The following is a 26,618-nucleotide window of genomic DNA, read 5'->3' as shown; positions in this document are numbered from 1 at the left end:
GGGGTATATTTACTAAGATTCATATTTCTGCCAATTTCAGCCGAGATCAATCTCTGCTACCATCGGCAGTGTGAGATTGCAACTTTTGGAAAAAAAATACGGTAATTTACTAAACTACCATGTTTTTTCAATTTGAGTTCACCGATGTCAAAGTAATTTGTATTGTCGGCAGTGTTTTAGATGAGAGAATAGTAAAACACTGCCGTACTTAAAACAATGAAGCCCGGCCGGATCAGTGAGATCCGTGCAGAGCTTCATTGTGTACAGTATGTGAAAGAGTTAAAAATTAAAATAAACACAACCTGCCCCCAGGGATCTTTGAGATGGTCTTGGTTTTTAAAATACTAGGAAAAAATTGTGTAGGGTTCCCCTGGTTTCAGAAATACGGTGGACAAAAGATGTAGGGGCCCCCCGTACTTTTGAAACCAGCACCAGGCTCCACTAGCCAGGGAGATAATGCCACTGCCGAGGGACACATTTATATTGGTCCCTGCGGCGGTGGCATTACCCCATACTTGCCTACCTGACCCTCTCCATGAGGGAGAAAATGCTCTGTTCCTGGACTTTCCTAGTAATGTATGATTGCCATCACCTGTGGTGAAACACCTTTCTTATCAATTAACTAGCTCACCATAGGTGATGGCAATCATACATTACCAGGAAAGTCCAGGAACAGAGCATTTTCTCCCTCATGGAGAGGGTCAGGTAGGCAAGTATGCATTACCCCCCCCCCAACTAGTCACCCCTGGCCGGGGTTCCCTGGGAGAGTGGGGTCCCCCCCCTCCAGGCACCCAAGGGCCAGGGGTGCAGCCTGAGGCTGTCCCCAGCATCCCCCGGCAGTGGGTGCAGGCTGATAGCCATTAAAAGTGTAAACAAGTCCCAGCAAGCCTCCCCCATATGCTGGTACTTGGAGAACCACAAGTACCAGCATGCGGGGAATTAACGGGCCCGTTGGTACCTGTAGTTCCACAACAAAAGAAATACCCCCCAAAAAAACACACTACATCCCACGCCGCTTTCCCGCTTGTGTCAGAGGGGTGTATTTCAATGGATCTACAGTAAATAGACAGTTAATAGGTCGACCCCATATGGTCAACATGCAAGAGGTCGACAAGGTCAAAAGGTCAGCAGTTAAAAGGTCTACAGGGTCAAATTGCCACACAGAAAAGGTTGACGCAGTTTTTTAAGTTTTGGGATGTAATTTTGTATGTTTCATCATATGTTACCCCAATTAGTGTCTCATGTACCCTCGCGAGGCCCGCTTTGTTCGGCACTCTTTGGGCAAGTAGGCTCGCTCCGCTACTGTGGTGCTCGCCCAATTGTAGTCCATGTGGCTGGTAAATGAAGCAAAAGTTTTAAAAACTAAAAATACTTGTGTCGACCATTGTCATGTTGACCTTTTGTACCTGTCGACTTTAGTCAGAGTCGACCTATTACTTGTCAACCTTTTGACCATGTTGACCTATTGTATGTCAACCATATGCAGCCGACGTATTGTCTGTCTAACAGAGTCAGGCCTCAATTTACATATGGGTGTAGCATGTTTGATCCTGCAAAATAAGTTCTGGTAAATCATATTGTAAAAAAAAAAAAAAAAAAAATGTAATCAGTTTTGAACGGACGATATATCGCGGGTCCGTCGGCCAGTGTGTAATAGCGATATGTCTGTGAACTCCGTCGTTTACAGACATATCGCGTCGGCCCTGCTGCACAGCTGACGGCCGATATATCATTAGATGTATTGGCACATCGGTGTGTGTGTACGGGCGGTGTGTGTACAAGCTGCAGCAGCCGACGGTGACTGACAGCTGAACTGGGCGGGCGTGTAAAAAATGCCCGCCCAGTTCATGACGTCAGTCCACGACGGATCGGGCAGTGTGTATGCGCAGCACACTGCCCGATCTGGCATAAGATACATCTGCAGATCAATTGATCAGCAGATATTTCGACTAGTGTGTACCCAGCACTAGACATGTTCCCCAATTAGAATACACAGGGGAGTCACTGGGAATACCTCCATTTGCATGAACTCCTGTAGAACTCAGTTCATCTATAGCTTATTAAGTATAGTGCTTTAAAGATCTATTGTATCATAATAATGTTTTCACTGCATGGGAATGAGTAGTCTGTATTTGCTGAGCATCCTATACCCTATAATAAAGGCACACTGTTATTCATCATTCTGGATCGACAACATCCAAGCCTTGTTCTGTTTTTGAAGCAAACACAGCCTGTTTAAAATAATACAAGCACATATTCTGTGCACCTAAAAAGCAGTAAAACGCTATAGAGCCTAACAGTACGGAATTTCAACAAGACATACAACATACTGTAGGACTTAACTTTTTTTAAAGGGGCAATCATTTACAAGGTAAAACCATGCCTTGTATATGATTGCCCCTTTAAAAAAACGTCCAAGATCAGCTGGGCTCCATTACCTCCTGCCCATGGTGTTGTTTAAAGCGTCCATCCCTTGAAAAAATTAGGTGTATTTTTCATTTCTCCTTGGTTTGTTCAGTAGATGGCTATTTATTATTGATAATTCTTCAGCTTTTCTACATTGTATGTGACTACCATGACAACCACAGTCACATGGCGCATGATGTAGCGTACCAAGAGGCCTTTTATCTGTCTGCTGAGCTCAATCTGCTTTGATTGGCTATTCTCCCACTTATATTGTATTCCTACTATGCCATTGTGCTTGTGTGTGTGTGTGTGTGTGTGTGTGTGTGTGTGTGTGTGTGTGTGTGTGTGTGCGCCATATTGCTCTCCCCTCCAGAGATATTTAAAAAAAGAAATAATGATTTGCAGGTTGATGATCAGATGATTTAAGGTATTAAACCTATTATTAAAAGAAAAAAAATCTGTATGGGACTGGTGTTGTAAGCAAGAGCATAGAGTGAGCTGATGTGACTGAACGCAGCGGGTTTACTTTGTATGAACTATTTTATCCTTTTTTTATTGTTTACATGTTATAAAATATGAAATATATATAATTTGCAGAGGTTATGTGTACACTGCGGGTGAGCAGTTATAGAAGTTTGCAGCCTACAGTTTAATGCTGGGTACACACCTGGCCTATCTGACGATTGGTTAGTCAGCAGTGGTTCCCATACTTTTTTGAATCACGGGGCACTAGAGTATCAGAATTTTTTTCATGGCACCACTAGGCCAAAAGTGTCTTATTGAGAAATGTAGAAAAAAATATGAAATTAAGTAAATAATGTTTATATCTCATCCTTAGGTTCAATTATGTGGTGAGGGACAAGATTTGCTTCTGTTTGTCCATATATTTTATGATTGGCAGCCACCAGCACTGGTTTTGTTTATTACATTGACAATAAATAGTTTGAATTGGTCCTGGACCACCAACCTGAGGCACCCCTGCATGTGTCCCGTGGCACCCTGGCACACAGTTTAAGAAGCACTGGGCTAGTGCATACACACTTAACAATCGTCTGCGCGGTGTGGTGTGGCTGACGTCACAATTGGACGGGCATTTAAATGTGCCCGCCCAGTTGAGACATCAGTCATAGGTGGTCCTTCCAGCAAGTGTGCGGGTGGTTGGTAGACCACCCATACACACAGCCATATCCACCAATATATATCTATAGATATATCAACCATCAGCTATGCTGCAGGACCGATACAATATGCCTATAAACTACGAATCAGGGATACACACCCTCCAATGGACACGCAATATATATTGTCCGTTTTCTTGAACGCCCGATATATCGACCAGTGTGTACACAGCATAACCTTCTCAAAACCCATAATTTCTACAACAGCTGGACTTGCAGATTGTGTTTCATGATGTTACAATTTTTTACCAGATGTTTCAAAACATTCACAGAAAATGTATATTTAAAAAAAGTGTTACTCTATGGAAAATTTGTATTGATAAGCTCGTTGTAGGAGTCCCTTATAATAAAAGCCAGTATACAGAATGACCATGGTATGAGCATTTATAGAGGGTGATTCAGACCTGATCGCTGGGCTGCCAATTTTGCTGTCCTGTGTTCAGATAGTCGCTGCCCATGGGGAGTGTAAATTTCCCCCTGCAAGTGTGTGATCGCATGTGTACGCCGTGCTACAAATGTCCCTCAGTCAGCGGACAGCTGCAAATCCGTTCCCACCTCACTCACCATTGAATGATTTTACTAGTGTGTGCAGTGTGTGCGCAGCCCAGGACTTACTCCTACAGTGTGATGAGAACAGGCTGATCGGGGGCGGAGCTGACATCACACACCCTCCCTGATAACACTTGGCCACGCCTTCGTTTTCCCTGACACTCCCAGAAAACATCAGTTACCACCCACAAGCGGCCTCTTCATGTCAATCAGCTTGCGAATGGCTGTGCAATTTAAATTTTCGCCCCAGCTTGTCGCTGTCCGGCGATGCCTGTTGTTTTTCGACGCACGTGCGCATTGCTGTGCATTGATAATTGGCCGCTAGCAGCGATAAGGTCTGAATCGGGCCCATAGACAAATAAAGGGAAAAGAATGTAACTCTATATAAATAAAGTATCTTTCCCACATTTACTGTAATGATCTGTCTCTCTGTGATAGTTATACATTGTAAACTGCTCCAATATTAACCAGATGTTCATTTGTTTCTACCCCAGTCCTCTCCTATGTGTCTTGAATAATGACATTGAATCCTAGACAAATGTCCAGTTAATATTCCTATACAGTGTCCTGCTGGCTTTATGAGTCATATAGTCCACAGTTCCCATATTAGCAATTCTGATTAGAGAGCAAGGGACATAATGATTAAGGATTTATGCATTCTTTGCTGACTGTGTCGGACCTCAGACAAATCACTTGACATCCACATGCCTTACTTTCTAAATTACACTGGAGATGATTTAATGCGGTGAGCACTGATGTCATGTACATAGAGTACAGAAGAGGGAAAAATCACACAATCTGACCCCGAGGCACAGAAACAGAACAATTGTTAGTACTGCTGGCCAGCGACAAGCTATAAACGCAGAAAACAAGTTGGAAGGGTGAGAATTGTTCTTTTTGATTCACTTTCTATGGAATAATATCAGCTTAATGATGGGCAACATGTGGCCTCTGCGCTTTTACCTGCAGCCCTAGGTTTGGTATGTAATACCGGTCGGTTGGGATGACGGCGGTCACAAGACCAACAGCCGCATCCCGACACTGGACGGGGTACGTATTTTTACACTCCCCTACCCTAACCCTAACCTATGGGGGGTATAGCTAACCCTCGGGTGGTGACGGCTATGACTTGCATACAAGTGTCTATTTCTTTGCTTAATTAATGTATTGTTTTATCTTATTCCTGACATTAGGGGTAATGTGAGGCCTTTTTACAGGTTTGAGGGCCATTCATGTAGCACATGATGAGAATCAGGTTACCTATCACTGAGATAGAATGTTGCTTTAAAGGCACTGGGACTATTATTATTATTATTATTATTATCCTTTATTTATATGGCGCCACAAGGGTTCCGCAGCGACCAATTACAGAGTACATAAACAAATAATTAAAACAGGAAAACAGCAACTTACAGTTGATGACAGTATAGGACAAGTACAGGGTAAATAAACATAGCTACATCAGCAGATGACACTGGAATAAGTATCAGGTGGCAGAAGACCGCTGGATTTGGAGCAGTTGAAGATTATTAAAGTAAGAAAAAGGATAAGCACATGAGGGAAGAGGGCCCTGCTCGTGAGAGCTTACATTCTAAAGGATGGCTTCAGACCAAACCAAGGAGGTTTTCTGCCGGGAGTTTGTGTTTTCTTGTCTGGTATGTTCTAGTGGATTTCCTGTTTGGTCTTTCCCACAGTCTAAAAACAAAGTGATTGGCTTATCACGTAGGTGGCCTTGCTTAGTGTGTGTATTTCTGTGCCTATGGTAAGGAATCAGATTGTAAACTCCACTGATGGTCCTGGTGTACATTAATATACATTTCTCTCATTTTTAAGATTGGTTACTGACTGGTCTAGTCTTGTGAATGTTGTAATGCTTTGATTGGTTACAGGTTCATCTAGGGCTGTGAAGGTCTTAGGTGGCCATCCACTACTCAGACTTGTCTGAACTGCAGATCTCATCAGATTTCTCTTGAGCTCTCCCGGGAGCTTCCCGGGAATCGGATCTGACCCTGGGCTTAATTTTCACTACATTCACTTCAGATGTATCTGATGCGATCTATCATGTGTCAGATCGCATCAGATATATCTGATGCACACATGCTACATGCGATTGATCTGATGCTGCTGCTGCCGCTGTTCCCCCTCTTGGTGGGTGGGAGTGGCCAGGGAGATGCCAGTCAAGTGACGCTTCAGATGAATCTGATCAGATACATCTGAAGAAAAAAAAACAATCCGATGTGCACCTGATTTCTTCAGATTCCGATAAATAGTTGGGGCAGCCTCAGAGATTTGTAGTTCAGACAAATCTGACACGGGAGTGCGCATCGGATCGGAAGAGCCATCCGATGTGACATTTTTCTTCAGATTTGACGGTCAGATGCGTCGAAATCTGAAGAAAACTGTCCAAATCGGACTAGTGGATGGGGGCCTTAGTGCTCTAAAGGTGGCCATCCACTACTCAGACTTGTCTGAACTGCAGATAGCATCAGATTTCTCTTGAACTCTCCCGGGAGCGTCCCGGGAATCGGATCAGACCCTGGCTTTAATTTTCATTACATTCACTTCAGATATATCTGATGCAATATATCATGTGCCAGATCGCATCAGATATATCTGATGCACACATGCTACATGTGATTGATCTGATGCTGCTGCTGCCGCTGTTCCCCCTCTTGGTGGGTGGGAGTGGTCAGGGAGATGCCAGTCAAGTGACGCTTCAGATGAATCTGATCAGATACATCTGAAGTAAAAAAAACAATCCGATGTGCACCTGTTTTCTTCAGATTCAGATAAATAGTTGGGGCAGCCTCAGAGATCTGTAGTTCAGACATATCTGACACGGGAGTGAGCATTGGATCTGAAGAGCCATCCAATGTGACACTTTTCTTCAGATATGACGGTCAGATGCATCGAAATCTGAAGAAAACTGCCCAAATCTGACTAGTGGATGGGGGCCTTTACTGGCTATAAATTGGTCCATTTCTGTAAACCTTTTAATGCTCTGATTACAGGTTCATCAAGTCTTGAGAATGTTTTAAAGCCCTTATTGGCTTATAGGTTCATTTAGTCCACTGAGGGGAGATTTTGTCAAAGCTTGGAGAGATAGAAATTGGAGAGAGATAAAGTACTAAACAATCATCTACTGGTGTAGGGTCTATGTACTATGCTTTGGAGAGAGAAAAAGTGGACGGAGCTAAAGTACCAGCCAATCAGCTCCTAACTGTCATGTTATAGGCAATGTTTGAAAAACGACAGGAGCTGATTGGTTTGATACTTTATCTCTCTCCAAGCTTTGATAAATCTCCCGCTGAATGTTGTAATGCTCTGACTGGATACAGTATATTTTAGTCCTGTAAGCATGGTCAGCTTCATGGTAAGAAAATTACAATTTGCCGTATTTGAGTCTTTGACATTTAATATACCTGTCATTTACGGTGACATTTTATAAAAGAATGAAGAAACCTTTTTAGGTTTGTGATTAAATGAACAGCTGAAGCTGGTGGGAGGCTGGTTTCATCTCAGTTAGGAAACATAACCTCATTAATTAAAAACAAATAAAATAAACATTATTAAATGTTGTCAGATCTATTTAATTACAAGAGAGGTACCATTGTGCTCTCCCTCCAGCCCAAGGATAAATATTTAAGTATCACTTATACCCCATTTAGACTAAAATCACAGGTCGCAGCTGGGAGCCTGACACTGGTGCTACCCGGCTGCCACCCGCGCATATTGCCGGGTTGGTGACGTTGCGGTGATGTGGCGTGGGCGGCGCTTGGAGATCACATGATCTTGAAGCGCTGCTTGTACATCACTGTCAATGGGAAACTGTCAATGCCACCCGGCTTCTGTTTACACTGCACAGTTTGCCGGGTTGAACCCGTGTTCAACCTTGCAAACTACCTGAGTTGGAATACCGGGTCACTCGACCCTTTTACACCGAGCAGCAACACGGGTTTTGTATGCTTATGTGTAATAACCCGTGTTATATGCTGGCGGTGTAAAAGAGGTATAACTTGACTTGTAATTTTATTTACCCCTAAAGTGGTTCTCCAGTTCTGTATTAAAGCTCTTTGTAGTGGGGTGAAATGCGTTCCAAGTCATGATTCAGGGAACGTGTGGAAATGGGGGAGGGTGATTTTTTCCCTGGTCTGCCTTGATTTTATGCATGAAGGCTCATCCTTAGAGGCTTTTGGGGGTTTCTTCCAATGCTATAGTACATCATGCATGAATACAGCATACTGTACAAACACCATCCCTCCCATAATAAGCCATTGTTGCAAATACAAATATTCTAAAACAATCTGCAAAATTTTCACCTTATTGCCACATTTCTATGCCTTTCAAAAAACAAACAAACAGCATGATCGTATTATTACTTGATTAATCCCTGAAGGAAGATGTATAAACCTGAAACGTTGGACTGCTTATTCATTGTGACAAGCATTACAATGAATATTTAAAGTCCTGTGAGTGCCGCCTCTGCCTGCCTGCGATATATAAATATATATATATATATATATATATATATTTATATATGACAAACAGAAAAGTCCAGAGTGCGCTCAATTTATTAAGCTGATTAAGAAAGTCTCAGTTCAGTTTCTTCATTCAGAAGTCTTTCCAAAAGTCCTTGGCTTTTTCGGATCCTCTGGCATGTAGCCTGGAAGTATACCCTCTCACCAAGAATACATATCACCCAAAGAAAGTTTTTTTCATCAAAAATGTTTTAATTAGTTCCATTAGACATACACAAAATTATTCTGAAAACACAAATGTGTCGACCAAGCCTTTGAATACAGACACACACACATATATATGTGATACCCAGGATGTCGGACCCTAGACCCCAGACTTTATTAATAAATGGGTCTCATTGATTAGAATGGCAGACGGTAAATATAGAAAAAAACGGAGGTCATAGGGACCCTGGAGAAAGAAAGAATTGAGTCGGGCGATAGGTCCCCGCGCCACTGGCGGGACACATCCGGGGATAAGAGGAGAGGGGTTAAAAAGGAGAGACTCTCTCGAGCCAGCAGTTGGTGTGACGCAGGAGGAGAAAGCATCCCTGAACGGAGAGAAAGGTCGGAGACTTACCGCGACTGAGGAGATCTGAGCTCCGGCGCAGAGTGTGGAGCAGCGGACAGCCAGGAGCGGCAGCAGGGCGGACTGAAGGACATTCCCCCTCACGGAGAGACTGAGAAGAGGCGGCGTCCCTGCAAGGTGCTGAGCGGCAGCAGGGCGGACTGAAGGACATTCCCCCTCACGGAGAGACTGAGAGGAGGCGGCGTCCCTGCAAGGTACTGGGCGGCTGCAGCGGGATCCGACCAGTCCGACCACAGCAGGGCGGGCAAAAAGGACGGAGTGTCATCATCCCTCCCTCAGGTATAGAGAGAAGGCGGCTTCCCGGTGAGGTACGGGGACAGCAATATAAGAACGTGAATAGTCTAATGGCAGCAGGGCAGACGAGAGATTGAGCGACACCTCTCTGAATAGCAGGACCCTGATAATAAGCCAGCAAAGGTAGATAATTTAGAGGATTGCTCTCTAGACCGGTCGGACTCTGTGTCAATACCGGACAGCTTGTCACTAAGGGAAATCTAATGCATAGACCCTAGCCAGCAACCCTTGCTTGTATTCCATCTCTGGAGACAAGGAGCAACCATAGGGCAAGAAAGTGACATATTTACATTTCCCATTCAGTACCACACAGTTGTCGAGGGAATACCATAGTTCCGTAAAGTGCGCTATTGACTCTTTTCATTCCGTAATACACAGTAAGGAGAGAATTAGTAAGAGACACTAAGCAAGACGCAGGACATCATTGAAGCAGAGAATCAGATATCCCTGAAGGCTTAGTCGGATAGCTGGAAGGAGGGATAATCATTCCGCAAGTTATCAATTGTCCATAAGTCTTTATCTATTCCTCCTGGTGTCAGATGTTCATGCAGGATAGAAAATTGAGAACTATCCTGTTCAAGGATTGATTTGCCAGTAAAATCCAAGTGTAGTTTCTATAGCGAAAAAACCCTAGACAGAGTTGAACTACACCGTTATCAATAGATAATTCCAGTAAACATATCGCTGTATACAGGAGTTTTACAGACTAGAATATTGCTGCACAGAGGATCAGTGGAGGTTTACGGCAGGAAAGTTGGCATCTCACTAGGGGACATATACTCACCATCTACATGTGCACCAACGTATGAATAATCAGCTGAACTGAGGGTATTTTAGGGAATTTGAACTGCAGTAAGGGGGAGGTGAAATCCTAAAGTAATGTTGCAATTGCATTGATGTACTGTCTCAGTTAAATATGATGTTTTATAACTTGTTCATATAAGGTATGCTGTACTAACCGTTGTTTAGGTAGAGGAAGCCGAGTGAAGTGGCGGAGTCACAGTATTCCGGGTTCCTGCTTAATAAAACCTTCTTGATTGTTATGTATCCATATGTCATTTACTCCGAGTAGATCTTATTGTATGACATTCACCTCCGCAAGGAACAATTCTTCATCACGTCATTAGTTGTTAAATCCTGCAGAGAGAGATAAAACCGAAACAACAAGGTAATTAGACAAATATCCTAAAGTTACTCAAGAGTCACAGATATCTAAAACTATTCACACTCACCGAGTAGCACATCGTAAAATTAAGTGGCGTCACGAACAGGATACCTTACCCAACGCGAGGAAGAGTATACGCTAAGAAGATGTCCAAGGAACAGGAACAGTCCACCCCCTCTGCTAGCGGAGAACCCAGCCAGTCCACCTCAGGAATCCCTAGTATGGCTCAAATAAATCCAATAACGCTACCCTACTATTTCGGGGCTCCGTGGCTTCCCACCTACTACGGAGATAGACTTAATTCGGAAGGGAATACATTGACTGATTTTAAGAATAAGATGAAGTCAATGTTTCGCCTATATCCCTTAAACGAACAACAAAAGGTTGAGATTCTCATTGGACAATTGAAAGGATCAGCACAGCGTGAGGTTATTTCATGGCCCGCTGGAGAGAGGAAGACCATTGAACAGATACTACAGCGATTAGCTACCACATTCGAGTTGCATACCATTTCAGAACTAAAGATGAGATTTTATGCTAGGAAACAACGCCCGGGTGAAACACTTCGAGATTTTGCGTTAAGCCTGCAGGAAGCTTTAAAAGCAATTCGTACAGTGGATGAGAGTGAAATGGAAAATAGTGATGAGACTCTAGTGTCCCAATTAATTGAAGGGGCAAATAGAGAAGGCGTAAGAGCTCAACTCAGACTACTTAGAATGCAGAAACCTGATCAGTCATTCTTAGATTTCAAGGAGGACGGGATTAAAGTAGGTAACCCAAGAGGTCAGTTTCCCGGAGATGCCAGGTTATCTGGAAGGTCAGATGCCCAATGAAGACGGCTCTCTTCAGTCCGTACGGAACAGGAGAACAACTGACATTGGCCTTCAGAATTTTCAGACACCTACGATGGACCCAATCCGAACTTTACAGAGCCAGATTAAGGAGCTCGTAATGGGCATGACTGAGATGAGTAAGGAAATTCAGAATTTCACTAGGAAACAGGCCTCTGTCCCCAATGAAAATCGGTGGTCCAGGGAACGCCGGAGAACCAGGAACGATTGGTGGACCCCGCCGACAACAAGCGGCAGAAGAAGTACCGATCAGTTTGATCCTCAAGGATGTCCGATTTGTCGGCGATGTCAAAAACCAGGACATATCGAACGAAACTGTGAACCGACGGATGCTTTAAACTCCAATGTCCCGAGGTTGGGGACCGAGCCTCGGGGGGAGACACCCCAATAGGTCCAAAGTCTGAAGAATGGTGGGCCCAGTACGTGGGACAATGTCCACATATACAGATTGCTATTAATGGAATAGAGATTACAGCTATGGTGGATACTGGATCACAAATAACCACCATTCAACATTCCACCTTTATTCAATATTGGGGAGAACAACAAATGGTGTCCCCTCCACCATCCTGGTTACAGTTAATAGCCAGTAACGGCTCAAGCATCTCGTGTGTGGGCTATTGGGAAGCTAATGTAAAAATCGGAGACACGGAATTACCTCGTCAAGGATGTCTGATTACCCATGCAAATGACCCTAATGCGATCCCAATAATCTTAGGGATGAATATTCTGCAAAGTTGCCCGGACGAGCTTATTGCGATCCTTAAGCAGTCCCTAGCTGATCAGTTATCTCCTGAGCGGAAGATTATCCAAAAGACCATCAAGACTCTACAAAGTCAACGGGCATTTATACAGTGTGGAGGGTCCCTGGGTAAAGTCAGAATTACTGATGGTAAACCTATTAAATTGCCTCCCAATTCCGAAATAGTAGTTTGGGGCAAGGCTCGCTGTGGGCCGAGGGGAAAAAGTTATGAGGCCCTGGTTGAACCTTGTGAAGGGAATGAAGAAGATGGAATTGTGGTGGCCCATTGTTTAGTGCATATTAAGAATGGAAGAGTGCCAATTCGGATCATGAACCCGCATAACTACCGGATTAAGTAGTATCGTCAAAGACCGATTGCCAAACTCACCTGGGTCACCTTTCAGGACGTGCTGCATGCTCCGACACGGGTTCATCGACAAAGTGATGATATTACTAGCACGGAAGAAGAGGTAAAGAATGAATGGTGGAAGGGTATTCAAATTGGAAGTGAGGACACCCCTTTAGAACAAAAAGAGGGAGTGTTAAAAGTGGTAAAGGGGAATCCACAGACTTTTAGTCAAAGTCCATTGGATTTCGGTACAGTTACGACCGTAAATCATCATATCATAACAGGAAATGCTATGCCTATACGAGAAAAACATCGTCCGGTAGCCCCGGCTTTATATCAGCCAGTTCGACAAATGTTAGAGGATATGAAGATCACTGGGGTCATCCAGAAAAGTCATAGCCCCTGGGCTGCCCCCATGGTACTAGTAAAAAAGAAAAATGGTCAGTTAAGATTTTGCGTTGATTACAGGAAGCTAAATCAGATCACTCACCGGGACGCTTATCCACTTCCCAGGATAGAAGAGTCGTTAGCGGCCTTGAAATCAGCCAAATACTTCTCCACATTAGATCTAACAAGTGGATACTGGCAGATTATGGTGGCGCCCGAAGACCAAGAGAAAACGGCTTTTACCACACCCATGGGACTTTATGAAATTAAACGAATGCCCTTTGGATTATGTAATGCCCCCGCAACTTTCCAAAGGATGATGGAACATTGTTTGGGCCATAAGAACTTTGAAATGATCTTATTATATTTAGACGATATCATTATCTTTTCTAAGTCGTATTCAGAGCATTTGCAACATCTCCAAGAAGTTCTGCAACAACTAGCCCAGTACGGACTGAAAGTAAATCCAGTCAAGTGTCACTTATTAAAACCACAGGTTCATTACTTGGGACATTTAGTGAGTTCCGAGGGAGTAGCTCCAGATCCCGACAAGATTAAAGTCGTCCAAGAATGGCCCATACCCCAGACGGTCAAAGATGTAAGAAGATTCCTGGGATTCGTGGGTTATTATAGACGTTTTGTGAAAAATTTTGCTAAAATTGCTGCTCCATTACATGAGTTACTTCGGGACGTACCGCAAGTCAGCCAGAGCAAACGTCTACCAGTTGCCTGGACTTCAAGACAACAAACTGCTTTTGAACATCTAAAGGAATTGTTGACCCAATCACCACTCCTAGCATATCCAGATTACAGTAAACCGTTTATCCTGCAAACTGATGCTAGTCAACAAGGGCTCGGTGCCATACTTGCCCAATTACAAGATGGTAAAGAAAAAGTCATAGCATATGCCAGCCGAGGCCTGCGGAAAACGGAACGTAATGATGCTAATTATAGCGCTTTTAAATTGGAATTTCTAGCCTTAGTGTGGGCCATCACTGAGAAATTTAGAGACTATCTGGCTGTTACTCCGTTTGTAGCGTATACTGACTGCAATCCTCTGGCACATTTAGCTACGGCCAAGATGGGAGCATTAGAGCAGCGCTGGTATGCCCGACTGTCCAACTATAAATTTACTATTCAATATCGGCCCGGACAAAATAATAGTAACGCGGACGCGTTATCTCGCCTTGCCGACCGGGAGGAGTCGGACGTAGAGGATAAGTTAGAAATGGTGGAAATGCCACCTTTTCAAATGACCCGACAACTGGTGATTAAACACAATCATAAACCTCTGATTCAGAGAAGCGAATATGCACGGCCTATCGAGGAAGAGGATCAGAGTGAGTGGCAAGGGTGGCAAGAGGAGTATCCTACTTTCCAGCAATTGAAAAAGTTGCTTTTGCATAAGAAAGGCCTATCTAAAGTTGAACGGCAAGCTGCAGCCCCAGAATTGGTGAAATTATGGAGACAAAGGGACCGCCTAGAAATTCATAGGAATGTAATAATTCGGAAAAGTACGAATCCCAAAACTCACCTAACCAGGACCCAAGTGCTCATTCCTATGACAAAAGTACCAATTCTGTTAAATGCCTATCACAATCGGTCTGGACATTTTGGGAGTCAAAAGACGGAAATGAATCTTAGACAAAGGGTTTATTGGGTTGGATTGCGTCAAAGCGTTGAAGAATGGTGTCAACACTGTCATGACTGTAATCTCCGAAGGACACCAATGGCCAATGAGAGAGCTCCACTCCATCCAATAGTTAGCCATCAACCCTTGGAATTGGTCACCATTGACCATGTAAAGCTGGAGAAGAGCGGACTGGGATATGAATATGCCATCATGATAGTTGACCATTACACGAAATTCGCAGTGGCCCTACCCGTGAAAAATATGACAGCAAAAACCACAGCGGAGATTTTTTGGAGGGCTTTCGTGAGAACTTATGGATTCCCAGATAAGATTCTGACCGATCAAGGGCCAGCGTTCACCTCCAAACTTTTCCAAGAGCTATGCCTCCTCTATGGATGTAAGAAGATTAAAACCACTCCATATCATCCCCAAGGAAATGGCCTGTGTGAACGGACGAACCAGACACTTCTACAAATGGTAAGGAGTCTTCCCGAACAGCAACGACACAACTGGCCATTGATGTTGACAGAGCTCATGTTCATCTATAATAATACAGTTCATAGTTCAACTGGATACACTCCATATTACCTCTTATTCGGTAGATCAGGAAGACTACCCGTAGATGTAAGTCTAAATATGGAGGTTACTTCGGAATTATTTACAGAAACCAATTGGGTAGCCGAACACCAACGTCGACTAAAGGTGGCTCAAGACATGGTCCAGCAACATAGAGGAATGGTGCAAAAACGGCAAGAGCATAACTACAATGTAAAGGCCCAGGCTGAACCATTGCCCATAGGATGTAGAGTACTCAGAAAGAACAATCGAAGGCAAAGCAAATTAGATTACCGATGGGAGCCTCGTCCATATAGGGTAATAGACATACCGAATCCGGATATTGCTGTATACCGTATCGAGTTGGAGGATGGAAGTCGATCAAGTCTCGTACATAGAAATCAATTGAAACTATGTCCTGTCTGGCCAGAGCCAGAGAGCCGAGATGTCCCACCGCTAGAGACAACGTCAGACCTAAATTCATACCCGGATATGATGATGAGTTTATGGTGGCCAATCTTTGGCACATTCGGAGAAACTAGCACATCCGGGGTTAGTGCACCGCTAACTGAAAATGTCCCAGATCCTGTTGACCCCGAGGTTCCTTTATTGAGACGTTCCGAAAGGAGCACAAAAGGGAAATTACCTCTTCGATATAAATCATAAAAGTAGTCTTGCTAAAGTTAAATTGATTAATGTGGTTCAATAAAGTGAATTTGTAGATGTAATGAAAAAAAAAAAATAGAATGTTATGTTATGTCAGAGTTAGAGTACAATTAAATGTTTGTATGCTGATGGTCTAAAGTATGGTCGAGAGGTTATATTTGATGCCAAGATGCATAAGGATATGCATCAAATTACCGGGGAGGTATGTGATACCCAGGATGTCGGACCCTAGACCCCAGACTTTATTAATAAATGGGTCTCATTGATTAGAATGGCAGACGGTAAATATAGAAAAAACGGAGGTCATAGGGACCCTGGAGAAAGAAAGAATTGAGTCGGGCGATAGGTCCCCGCGCCACTGGCGGGACACATCCGGGGATAAGAGGAGAGGGGTTAAAAAGGAGAGACTCTCTCGAGCCAGCAGTTGGTGTGACGCAGGAGGAGAAAGCATCCCTGAACGGAGAGAAAGGTCGGAGACTTACCGCGACTGAGGAGATCTGAGCTCCGGCGCAGAGTGTGGAGCAGCGGACAGCCAGGAGCGGCAGCAGGGCGGACTGAAGGACATTCCCCCTCACGGAGAGACTGAGAAGAGGCGGCGTCCCTGCAAGGTGCTGAGCGGCAGCAGGGCGGACTGAAGGACATTCCCCCTCACGGAGAGACTGAGAGGAGGCGGCGTCCCTGCAAGGTACTGGGCGGCTGCAGCGGGATCCGACCAGTCCGACCACAGCAGGGCGGGCAAAAAGGACGGAGTGTCATCATCCCTCCCTCAGGTATAGAGAGAAGGCGGCTTCCCGGTGAGGTACGGGGACAGCAATATAAGAACGTGAATAGTCTAATGGCAGCAGGGCAGACGAGAGATTGAGCGACACCTCTCTGAATAGCAGGACCCTGATAATAAGCCAGCAAAGGTAGATAATTTAGAGGATTGCTCTCTAGACCGGTCGGACTCTGTGTCAATACCGGACAGCTTGTCACTAAGGGAAATCTAATGCATAGACCCTAGCCAGCAACCCTTGCTTGTATTCCATCTCTGGAGACAAGGAGCAACCATAGGGCAAGAAAGTGACATATTTACATTTCCCATTCAGTACCACACAGTTGTCGAGGGAATACCATAGTTCCGTAAAGTGCGCTATTGACTCTTTTCATTCCGTAATACACAGTAAGGAGAGAATTAGTAAGAGACACTAAGCAAGACGCAGGACATCATTGAAGCAGAGAATCAGATATCCCTGAAGGCTTAGTCGGATAGCTGGAAGGAGGGATAATCATTCCGCAAGTTATCAATTGTCCATAAGTCTTTATCTATTCCTCCTGGTGTCAGATGTTCATGCAGGATAGAAAATTGAGAACTATCCTGTTCAAGGATTGATTTGCCAGTAAAATCCAAGTGTAGTTTCTATAGCGAAAAAACCCTAGACAGAGTTGAACTACACCGTTATCAATAGATAATTCCAGTAAACATATCGCTGTATACAGGAGTTTTACAGACTAGAATATTGCTGCACAGAGGATCAGTGGAGGTTTACGGCAGGAAAGTTGGCATCTCACTAGGGGACATATACTCACCATCTACATGTGCACCAACGTATGAATAATCAGCTGAACTGAGGGTATTTTAGGGAATTTGAACTGCAGTAAGGGGGAGGTGAAATCCTAAAGTAATGTTGCAATTGCATTGATGTACTGTCTCAGTTAAATATGATGTTTTATAACTTGTTCATATAAGGTATGCTGTACTAACCGTTGTTTAGGTAGAGGAAGCCGAGTGAAGTGGCGGAGTCACAGTATTCCGGGTTCCTGCTTAATAAAACCTTCTTGATTGTTATGTATCCATATGTCATTTACTCCGAGTAGATCTTATTGTATGACATTCACCTCCGCAAGGAACAATTCTTCATCACGTCATTAGTTGTTAAATCCTGCAGAGAGAGATAAAACCGAAACAACAAGGTAATTAGACAAATATCCTAAAGTTACTCAAGAGTCACAGATATCTAAAACTATTCACACTCACCGAGTAGCACATATATATATATATATATATATATATAATAACAACATAATTCCTTTGGCTCGTACATTGTGTGTAAATCTGGCTCTGGTACTAGCCGGTGCCTCCTCAGCCATTTACCTTCCGCACGTCACACACTGTTTGATGCACGTTGAACACTGAGAAAGTATGTGGAGTAACGACTCATTCCTGTTGGTTTGGGATTGTTTGGATAGATAGATAGATAGATAGATAGATAGATAGATAGATAGATAGATAGATAGATAGAGATATATATATATATATATATATATATATATATATAAAAACTTCATTTTACCTTTAACACATAAACAGATGGATCAGATTAATATGAGCCGCCAGCACAATTCAGTGATTATTACACTGTGTGCAAATACACTGTTACATTACACAGCTAGTCTGAAATAAATGGCTTTTTCCTTACAATGCAAAATGCTACCGTTAGAAAAACCCTTTAGGTTCTTGTCAGAAGAATGTAGAGAACCATTTTTAGCATTGCCTGCAGGTCCTATGCCAGCATTCCTGGTAATCTGAATGAATGGCATGTGACTTATTCAGCACATCACATGACCCGGGGTCAGTCAGTGTATTCGCACATCGTATAATTGTTTCCTTGCATGTATAGTTAACATATTTGCAGATAGCTTTGGTTAGTCCTAGTTATGAACACATACTCAGTTACTCAAAATATACATTTACTTCTTAGCTAATTTGCTCATTTTCAATCAGAGTAGCGCACTGTGGGCCTGATTCTGAGTCTGACAGGAAGTGCCTATAAGAACAGATGCTGCTGCAGCCAAATGTATTACACCATGCTAATCCAAGTGTGTATGGCTTTATGCGTACATTGCACTGCCAACTGATTTCCATCAGCAGCTGTCATCATACAGGAGATCCTTCAGAAATAGGCGTCCCTTCGCTGTATGGGGATCCAGGACCTTGTTCAGCTTCAGTTGCAATTTTGCTAATTTAGCAAAACTGCAGCTGCATACGATCACATGCTAAGTGCCGTCCAGCTCTGCGTTATCGATCTAATTGCAATTGTATCGCAATTAGATCATGATTGCAGCAACTAGGGTCAACCCCTGCCTGCGCTGCCTTGTTTCCCTTCACAGTGACCACGTAAGATATCACGCGACTGCCCCGAAAACGGCCAGGATCTCTTTGCGATTTTTTGTCACCACGCTTCCGCAATGCCGCGTCACCGCCCCACGAATGTCTCTGCCTGTCAATCAGGCAGAGGCATTTGCATCAGTGCAATGCAGTTGCATCTACCGGTCCGTGGATGTGCAGAACGGGCCCTGCACGTGTGCACTGCCTGGAATATCAAGAAAGTGCAATTGCATCGCATTACCGAATGAAGCTGAATAAGGCCCCCAGTCAGATAATGGACGATCTGCAATTATGCCACTTTCATGTTATAACAACAGCCCTATCTGGCTACTAACCGCCTGCAGCGAGGTAGTCCCTAGAAGCCTGGGCTTCATTTTAATTTGGGCGCATGTACAGGATCGCGATCCCACCCTTTCACACAAGCTGCACATTTTAGCCCGGCCAATACTGCTCTCACATGACCCAGTGGCGTGACAGTGATGGCGGAAGGCAGACCCTACCCCAGGACTGACAGATAGGAGCCACTGCTATGATTTGTGATTACGTATATTCCTAGGTTGGTCACCCAGGAATATCTTCGGCATTGTGAGAGTTTACTGGCACACCAAAGTTACAGTTATATAATGTGTACCCATCACATGCCCACAGAAGAGGCAGCCATATTTTGTACTGAGCTAATGTTTATGTAAATACAGCCTATCAATGCACTGGGCACTAGTGATATATCCAGGGCAGGAGTTTGTGCTTCATGTACTAGTGATTTCACTCTTTTCTCATTAAGAAAAAAACTATTTGTTCATCCTCCAACATGGTCGCAGTCACTGTATGTAGACGACAGGTGCAGTGTCACCAGGGTTTGGCTGCATGAGGTAAAATTAGTGAATTCAAAATGTGGAGGCTGAGGCCTTTGTAAGAACAGAGGGGGAAAAACTTTGATTTTGCATGACAGTTTATTACATAATAGCATTAAGCAAAGGAATTACATTACAGGTTTAACAAAATGCCTGGAAAAATGACATCTCTTCATGACCAAAGCAAGCGTAATTAGTGTGCTATATTTATTAGATCACAGAGAAAGCTGTTATATGGAATGTAATTGTTAGAATTGAAAAGGTCTAGGTTAGCCTTTTTCTTCCCAGTTTTATTTCTATTGTCACTTCAAATACTCAGTCCACACTCTCTGTGAGATTTTTCCTTTAGATGATTTTGAAGGGAAAATTACTGCTGAGGTGCTGACTATTTCCAATCACTGTATGCGGAATAATTGTAACTTATAGTGTCTTACAGTAATCACAATAATATTTATATATATATATATATATATTTCCATTAATATTTTTTGTTTACTATTAATACATACCTGGAAATTGCACATTGCTTCCGGAACAACATTGTTTTGAGAAATGTCATTGCAAAAACCAGGGCCGCCGAGAGGTCTATGGGGCATGAGTACTAGGGGGCATGGCCAAGCCTGTGTAGCATAAACACACCCCATTAGGGAGGGGCATTCTTTACATGTTGCACCACCTGCTGAAGAGGCATGGTCATGCTGTCTTGGGGGTGTGATTGTGTCTCCTCGGTTCTTCATACCTGTCCCTTCCCCTCTCAGAAGCCCTCGCAGTAACTAAATAAAGCTATGAAGACTTTCATTTCCCAAACGAAAATATTTCTACATCTTTAGGACTCCTCCATATATAGTAAACTTGTATTATCACTTGACATCTTCCCTTAATATGCACTATCATTTTGTTTAATTTATATATGCCTAATAAAAATGTTTCAAATGAATGTGTGATCATATGCTTTTACTGTTCAGCTGTTCGGTAGTGCATTTGTCCCTACTTTATAATCTCCTTAACGATTCGGATTGCTCTAAAATTAATCTTATTTATGTGTGAAAATCCCCCCTTCCCCCGGGACAATCCAGATTATGTATTAGAGAAGTGCCATAGCTGTTTGGGAATGGAATACGTATGACATTATTGGGAACAGTTGCACCGAGAGGAGTGGTGGGCACAATAAGCTTGTGATCTTCTTCAGGCCCTAGCATGTCAAGGAGGCATAACCACAACCGTAAAATGGCATAGAGCCCCTGTATTCTCAGTGGGGCTTGACCATTTCCACAAATGCCTTGCCATGCCTCCCCTTACCCAACCCACCGCAGAAGCAGTGTCTGATAGGTCTTTTGGTGGCACTGATTGGTAGTGCGGCAAGTGTAACTATGCACAGTGATAGATGCTGTAGACACATCCTCATATTTACTCATAGCCTATGTAGCAGGATAGCAAAAACAGTCGTATAACAATGAGCGTAGTAGTGCCTGTCAGGTGGCATGGAGTGCACTTTCAATACTTCCAAATAGCCCTTTGCCTGTCAAAATAGGGGTCCTGACAGCCGCATTCCACTTCTGCTTTTCACCGTTCCCTGTGGACCTGCATTTTTGGCAAACACCATGAGGAACAGAAGATGCTGTCAAGTGGCACAGACACTGCAAGACTGTGATCTATAAGGCGCTATGGAGAAGGCAGATAGTTTTATGGGTAGAAGATTTATAAACTGGTTTAGACTAGCGGTAGTTTATTGCATTACTTAAATTTATAGGGAGGGACTATTTTTTTATAAAGTGAAAAGAGGAGAGACAGGTGGAGATGAGCACAAGGGGCATTTCCATAACGAGAGCATAAGAAGGACATTGATTTGCAAAAAGAAATGAGAACAGGCAACTTAGGTACTAGAGGGTCATGTACCTTCATACTTACCTGCTCTTCAGTGGTGCTCTCTAGGAAAGGAAGGTCCAGCGGGAAGGTTGTCTCTAGGAGGGGAAGGTCCAGCGGGGAGGTTATCTCTAGGAGGGGAATATCCAGCTGGGAGGTTGTCTGTAGGAGGGAAAGGTCCAGTGGGGAGGTTGTCTCTAGGAGGGGAAGGTCCAGCATGGAGGTTATCTCTAGGAGGGGAATGTCCAGTGCGGAGGTTGTCTCTAGGAGGGGAAGTTCCAGCGGGGAGGTTGTCTCTAGGAGTGGAAGGTCCAGCATGGAGGTTGTCTCTAGGAGGGGAAGGTCTAGCAGGGAGGTTGTCTACTCTCCCAAATACTCCCTCAAATGTCTACCCAAAATTCCCGGGAGAAAAGACAAGTATATTTAAAGGGTAATAAGTTGCTTGGTGACAGTTCATTATATGGGGGCCTGAGTTATGAATCTTTTTGTGGCTTTAAAAATAGTGATGCAGCGAAGCTGGAAAAATGACTGTAGGCTGCTCTCCACCTGCCAGCTGTACCGGAGTGTTATAGAATTACATGTAAAAGGTGTTTACTGTGTTATAAGGAAAGAAGAAACCTTTCTTGTCTTATGTTAGCGTTATTGCAGATTTTATTTCAATATGGAATTTCCATTTAAGAAGAAATCTTGTAAGCCTTTGTAGGTGCTACAATTATTCATTATTACACTTTGGTATGTAAAAAAATAATGATTATGCCAGTTCAAAGAAAGTTATCCAAAGTGCAAGGAACAATTCCTGGGAAATCCATAAAGGTTTCTAAGAAGTGTTTCGGGATGGAAACAAAACTTATAAAAGGCAATTTGTACATCATCATGGCGATAAACCCCTAAACCAGACTTGAATGATGAAAGCGCATTATAAATGTAAAAATCAAATTAACTGTTAAGAGAGAACAATCTATTCTGCATGTGATGGATGCCTAAGTGGAATTTAGTGTCAACATGTGGCATAATTTTCTTTATATTTCTGTATAGCACAAGGTTTGCTACTGTACATCATACTGCGGAGGGTCACTTATACAGTTATGGGGAACCTTTGGCACTCCAGCTGTTGTTGAACTACACATGCCCTGCTATAGTTTTGCTATTTGCCCATGCTAGCAGGGCATGCTGGGATGTGTAGTACAACAACAGCTGGAGTACGAAAGGTTCCCCATCACTGGGTCACTAGATCTTAACTACATACATAGACATTATCTTGGCATAGGCACTGTAAGGACTACTGCTACATAAGGCTATTGGTGTCTCCTCCTACACTCACTATGAGGAGCTCTGCTGCACTAGGTAATAAGGTGGTGAATGTGTACAAGGTAATAAGGTGGTGAATGTGTACAAGGTAATAAGGTGAATGTGTACAAGGTAATAAGGTGGTGAATGTGTACAAGGTAATAAGGTGGTGAATGTGTACAAGGTAATAAGGTGGTGAATGTGTACAAGGTAATAAGGTGGAGAATGTGTACAAGGTAATAAGGTGGTGAATGTGTACAAGGTAATAAGGTGGTGAATGTGTACAAGGTAATAAGGTGGTGAATGTGTACAAGGTAATAAGGTGGAGAATGTGTACAAGGTAATAAGGTGGTGAATGTGTACAAGGTAATAAGGTGGTGAATGTGTACAAGGTAATAAGGTGGTGAATGTGTACAAGGTAATAAGGTGGTGAATGTGTACAAGGTAATAAGGTGGAGAATGTGTACAAGGTAATAAGGTGGTGAATGTGTGCAAGGTAATAAGGTGGTGAATGTGTACAAGGTAATAAGGTGGGGAATGTGTGCAAGGTAATAAGGTGGTGAATGTGTACAAGGTAATAAGGTGGGGAATGTGTACAAGGTAATAAGTTGGTGAATGTGTACAAGGTAATAAGGTGGGGAATGTGTACAAGGTAATAAGGTGGTGAATGTGTATAAGGTAATAAGGTGGGGAGTAATAAGGTGGTGAATGTGTACAAGGCAATAAGGTGGAGAATGTGTACAAGGTAATAAGGTGGGGAATGTGTACAAGGTAATAAGGTGGTGAATGTGTACAAGGTAATAAGGTGGGGAATGTGTACAAGGTAATAAGGTGGTGAATGTGTATAAGGTAATAAGGTGGGGAGTAATAAGGTGGTGAATGTGTACAAGGTAATAAGGTGGTGAATGGTAATAAGGTGGTGAATGTGTGCAAGGTAACAAGGTGGTGAATGTGTACAAGGTAATAAGGTGGTGAATGTGTACAAGGTAATAAGGTGGTGAATGTGTACAAGGTAATAAGGTGGTGAATGTGTACAAGGTAATAAGGTGGAGAATGTGTACAAGGTAATAAGGTGGTGAATGTGTACAAGGTAATAAGGTGGTGAATGTGTACAAGGTAATAAGGTGGAGAATGTGTACAAGGTAATAAGGTGGTGAATGTGTACAAGGTAATAAGGTGGTGAATGTGTACAAGGTAATAAGGTGGTGAATGTGTACAAGGTAATAAGGTGGTGAATGTGTACAAGGTAATAAGGTAAGGTAATAAGGTGGTGAATGTGTACAAGGTAATAAGGTGGTGAATGTGTACAAGGTAATAAGGTGGTGAATGTGTACAAGGTAATAAGGTGGTGAATGTGTGCAAGGTAATAAGGTGGGGAATGTGTGCAAGGTAATAAGGTGGTGAATGTGTACAAGGTAATAAGGTGGTGAATGTGTGCAAGGTAATAAGGTGGTGAATGTGTACAAGGTAATAAGGTGGGGAATGTGTACAAGGTAATAAGGTGGGGAATATGTACAAGGTAATAAGGTGGTGAATGTGTACAAGGTAATAAGGTGGGGAATGTGTACAAGGTAATAAGGTGGGGAATGTGTACAAGGTAATAAGGTGGTGAATGTGTACAAGGTAATAAGGTGGTGAATGCCAGGGCACTGTGGCAAAAGAGGAATACATTTCTAAATGTGTTTTAATACATAATAAGCATGACTCTGTGGAGAAAAAAACAATTATTTTGTGCCCCATTCTGAGTAAAAGATCTGTTTCCTGCATTTGCAAATGCAAATCTCATAAAGACAATGCTCAACTAACTTGCTGGTTCCATCTATGGCCAGGTGTGAGCAGGTCCATTTTTAAAAATTCAAGAAGGTGAAGATTCCGTTCCATTCATATGTCTCCTGTACCCCATGGACAACTGCACCATCAGAAATTGCTTTAGATTTGCAATCCATACTGGACTGGGATTCAAGGTCGACACCAATTAAGTTGACACCACTTAGGCCGACACCAATTGGTCGACACACATTAGGTCAACACCAGGAATAGGCCGACACAGAACAAGGTAGACATGGAAAAAGGTCGACATGAGCTTTTGACTGTTTTTGGTGTTGTTTTCTTCGTAAAGTGACAGGGAACCCCAATTAGTGCACCGTATCCCCTTGCATGGCTCGCTCCGCTCACCATGCTTCGAGCAAGGGGCCTCGCTCCACTATCACTGCCCTCGGTACAGGTTACCAGTCCAATTGTAGTCCACGTGGATCGTTAAGTATGAAAACGTTTTAAAAATGTACAAATATTTGAAAAACTCATGTCAACCTTTTTCCATGGCGAACTTGTTCACGTCGACCTTTTATTCGTGTCGACCTATTCCTGGTGTCGACCTAAGGTGTGTCGACCAATTGGTGTCGACCTGGTGTCGGATACCGAATAATCCTTCTACCCAGGCCGACATTAACCAGAGCCAGTGGGATTACTCACTGCTGCAGTTTTCCCCAGGGCTGTGTGGTTTGTCTCACATGCCAGGCTGAAAAATGGGGATGAAGGCAGGATGGAGATTGCACCTTCTAATTACTCCTCCTCTCCCCCTCCACTTAGACTGTTTCCCACTGTAGTACTGGAAGCAGTTAGCTTCCCGATGGATGGGATCCCAGTGGTCAGTATACAGATGCCGGGATCCCGATGGAGGACACAGTGCCGGCGTCTACATACCAACGCCGCTTGGGATGCCGGCGTCACATTACCGACAGCTAGCATCCCGATCGTCCTCACAGTGGGATATACTGGTGAAATGGTGGGAGGTGGGTTAGGTTTAGGCAGGAGAAGGGGGGTTAGCATTTGTGGGCATGGACGGGAAGGTTAGAGACTGGGGAGTGTTAGGGTTAGGCACTTAGAAGAGGGGGTTAGGGTTAGGCCTCAAGTGGGGAGGGTTATGTTTAGGCAGCGGGGTAGGGAGGGTTTAGTGTTAGGCACTAAGTGGGAAGGGTTAGGGTTAGGCAACACCGGGGAGAGTTAGGGACCCCCAAAGGAGGGTTAGAGGAAGGAAAAGGTGAGGGTTAGGGGGCTTAATGGGGGGCTGTTGGGATTCTGACAGCCGGCATCCCGTCCATCGGCAAATCATACTGAACCTGTGGTAATGATGAGCTATAAGAGGACACTACATATTGCAATGGTGGCTCTTTTCACTAAACATTCATAGAACTTTGTGGTGTGGGCTACAGAAGTGAGGACATGTGAGAGGAACGTCAAATCAGGAAACGGTTAGTGATCACTGAAATTACCATCTATTTTACCCTTTTTTTTACTTATAGTTCTGTAAAAACCCTTTTTCCCCAGTCATAGTATAGTTGGAAAAACTCATTCTGTGTCTACTATTAATGGTCTCTTTTCCTCCTCTGAAACAGTTTCATTATAACTGTTGAAGTCTTTTAATATATATGAACTGAGATTCCTGCCAACATGTTGTTTTAAGCTTTTTCATGACCAAAAAAAGTCGATCTCGCTTCTGTGAATACACGGTGCAATATTTTCTTTATTCTTTTTATATTGCACTGTAGAACGTGGCCGTAAAGTGGATTGAGAACGCAGTTTTTGTTC

At 43.4% G+C, this 26,618-nt stretch overlaps 1 protein-coding gene and 1 long non-coding RNA gene across 3 annotated transcripts in view; one reads left to right on the top strand and one right to left on the bottom strand.

Moving 5' to 3' along the window:
* The window catches only part of ABTB3 (ankyrin repeat and BTB domain containing 3), a 386,831-nt gene that overhangs the window by 27,631 nt on the left and 332,582 nt on the right, over positions 1-26,618 (top strand). The gene's annotated exons all lie outside the window — the stretch shown is intronic.
* On the bottom strand, positions 10,564-17,799 carry LOC134933334 (uncharacterized). Its single transcript, XR_010179674.1, has 2 exons — positions 17,626-17,799; positions 10,564-10,670 (listed from the first exon to the last, which is right to left on the bottom strand). It is a non-coding gene; the product is annotated as an uncharacterized LOC134933334 (long non-coding RNA).

The sequence above is a fragment of the Pseudophryne corroboree genome, chromosome 6, assembly GCF_028390025.1.
Source record: "Pseudophryne corroboree isolate aPseCor3 chromosome 6, aPseCor3.hap2, whole genome shotgun sequence".
NCBI classification, from domain to species: Eukaryota; Metazoa; Chordata; class Amphibia; order Anura; family Myobatrachidae; genus Pseudophryne; species Pseudophryne corroboree.
The sequence above is the reverse complement of the archived record's forward strand: the minus strand, read 5'-3'. Positions and strand labels throughout refer to the sequence as shown.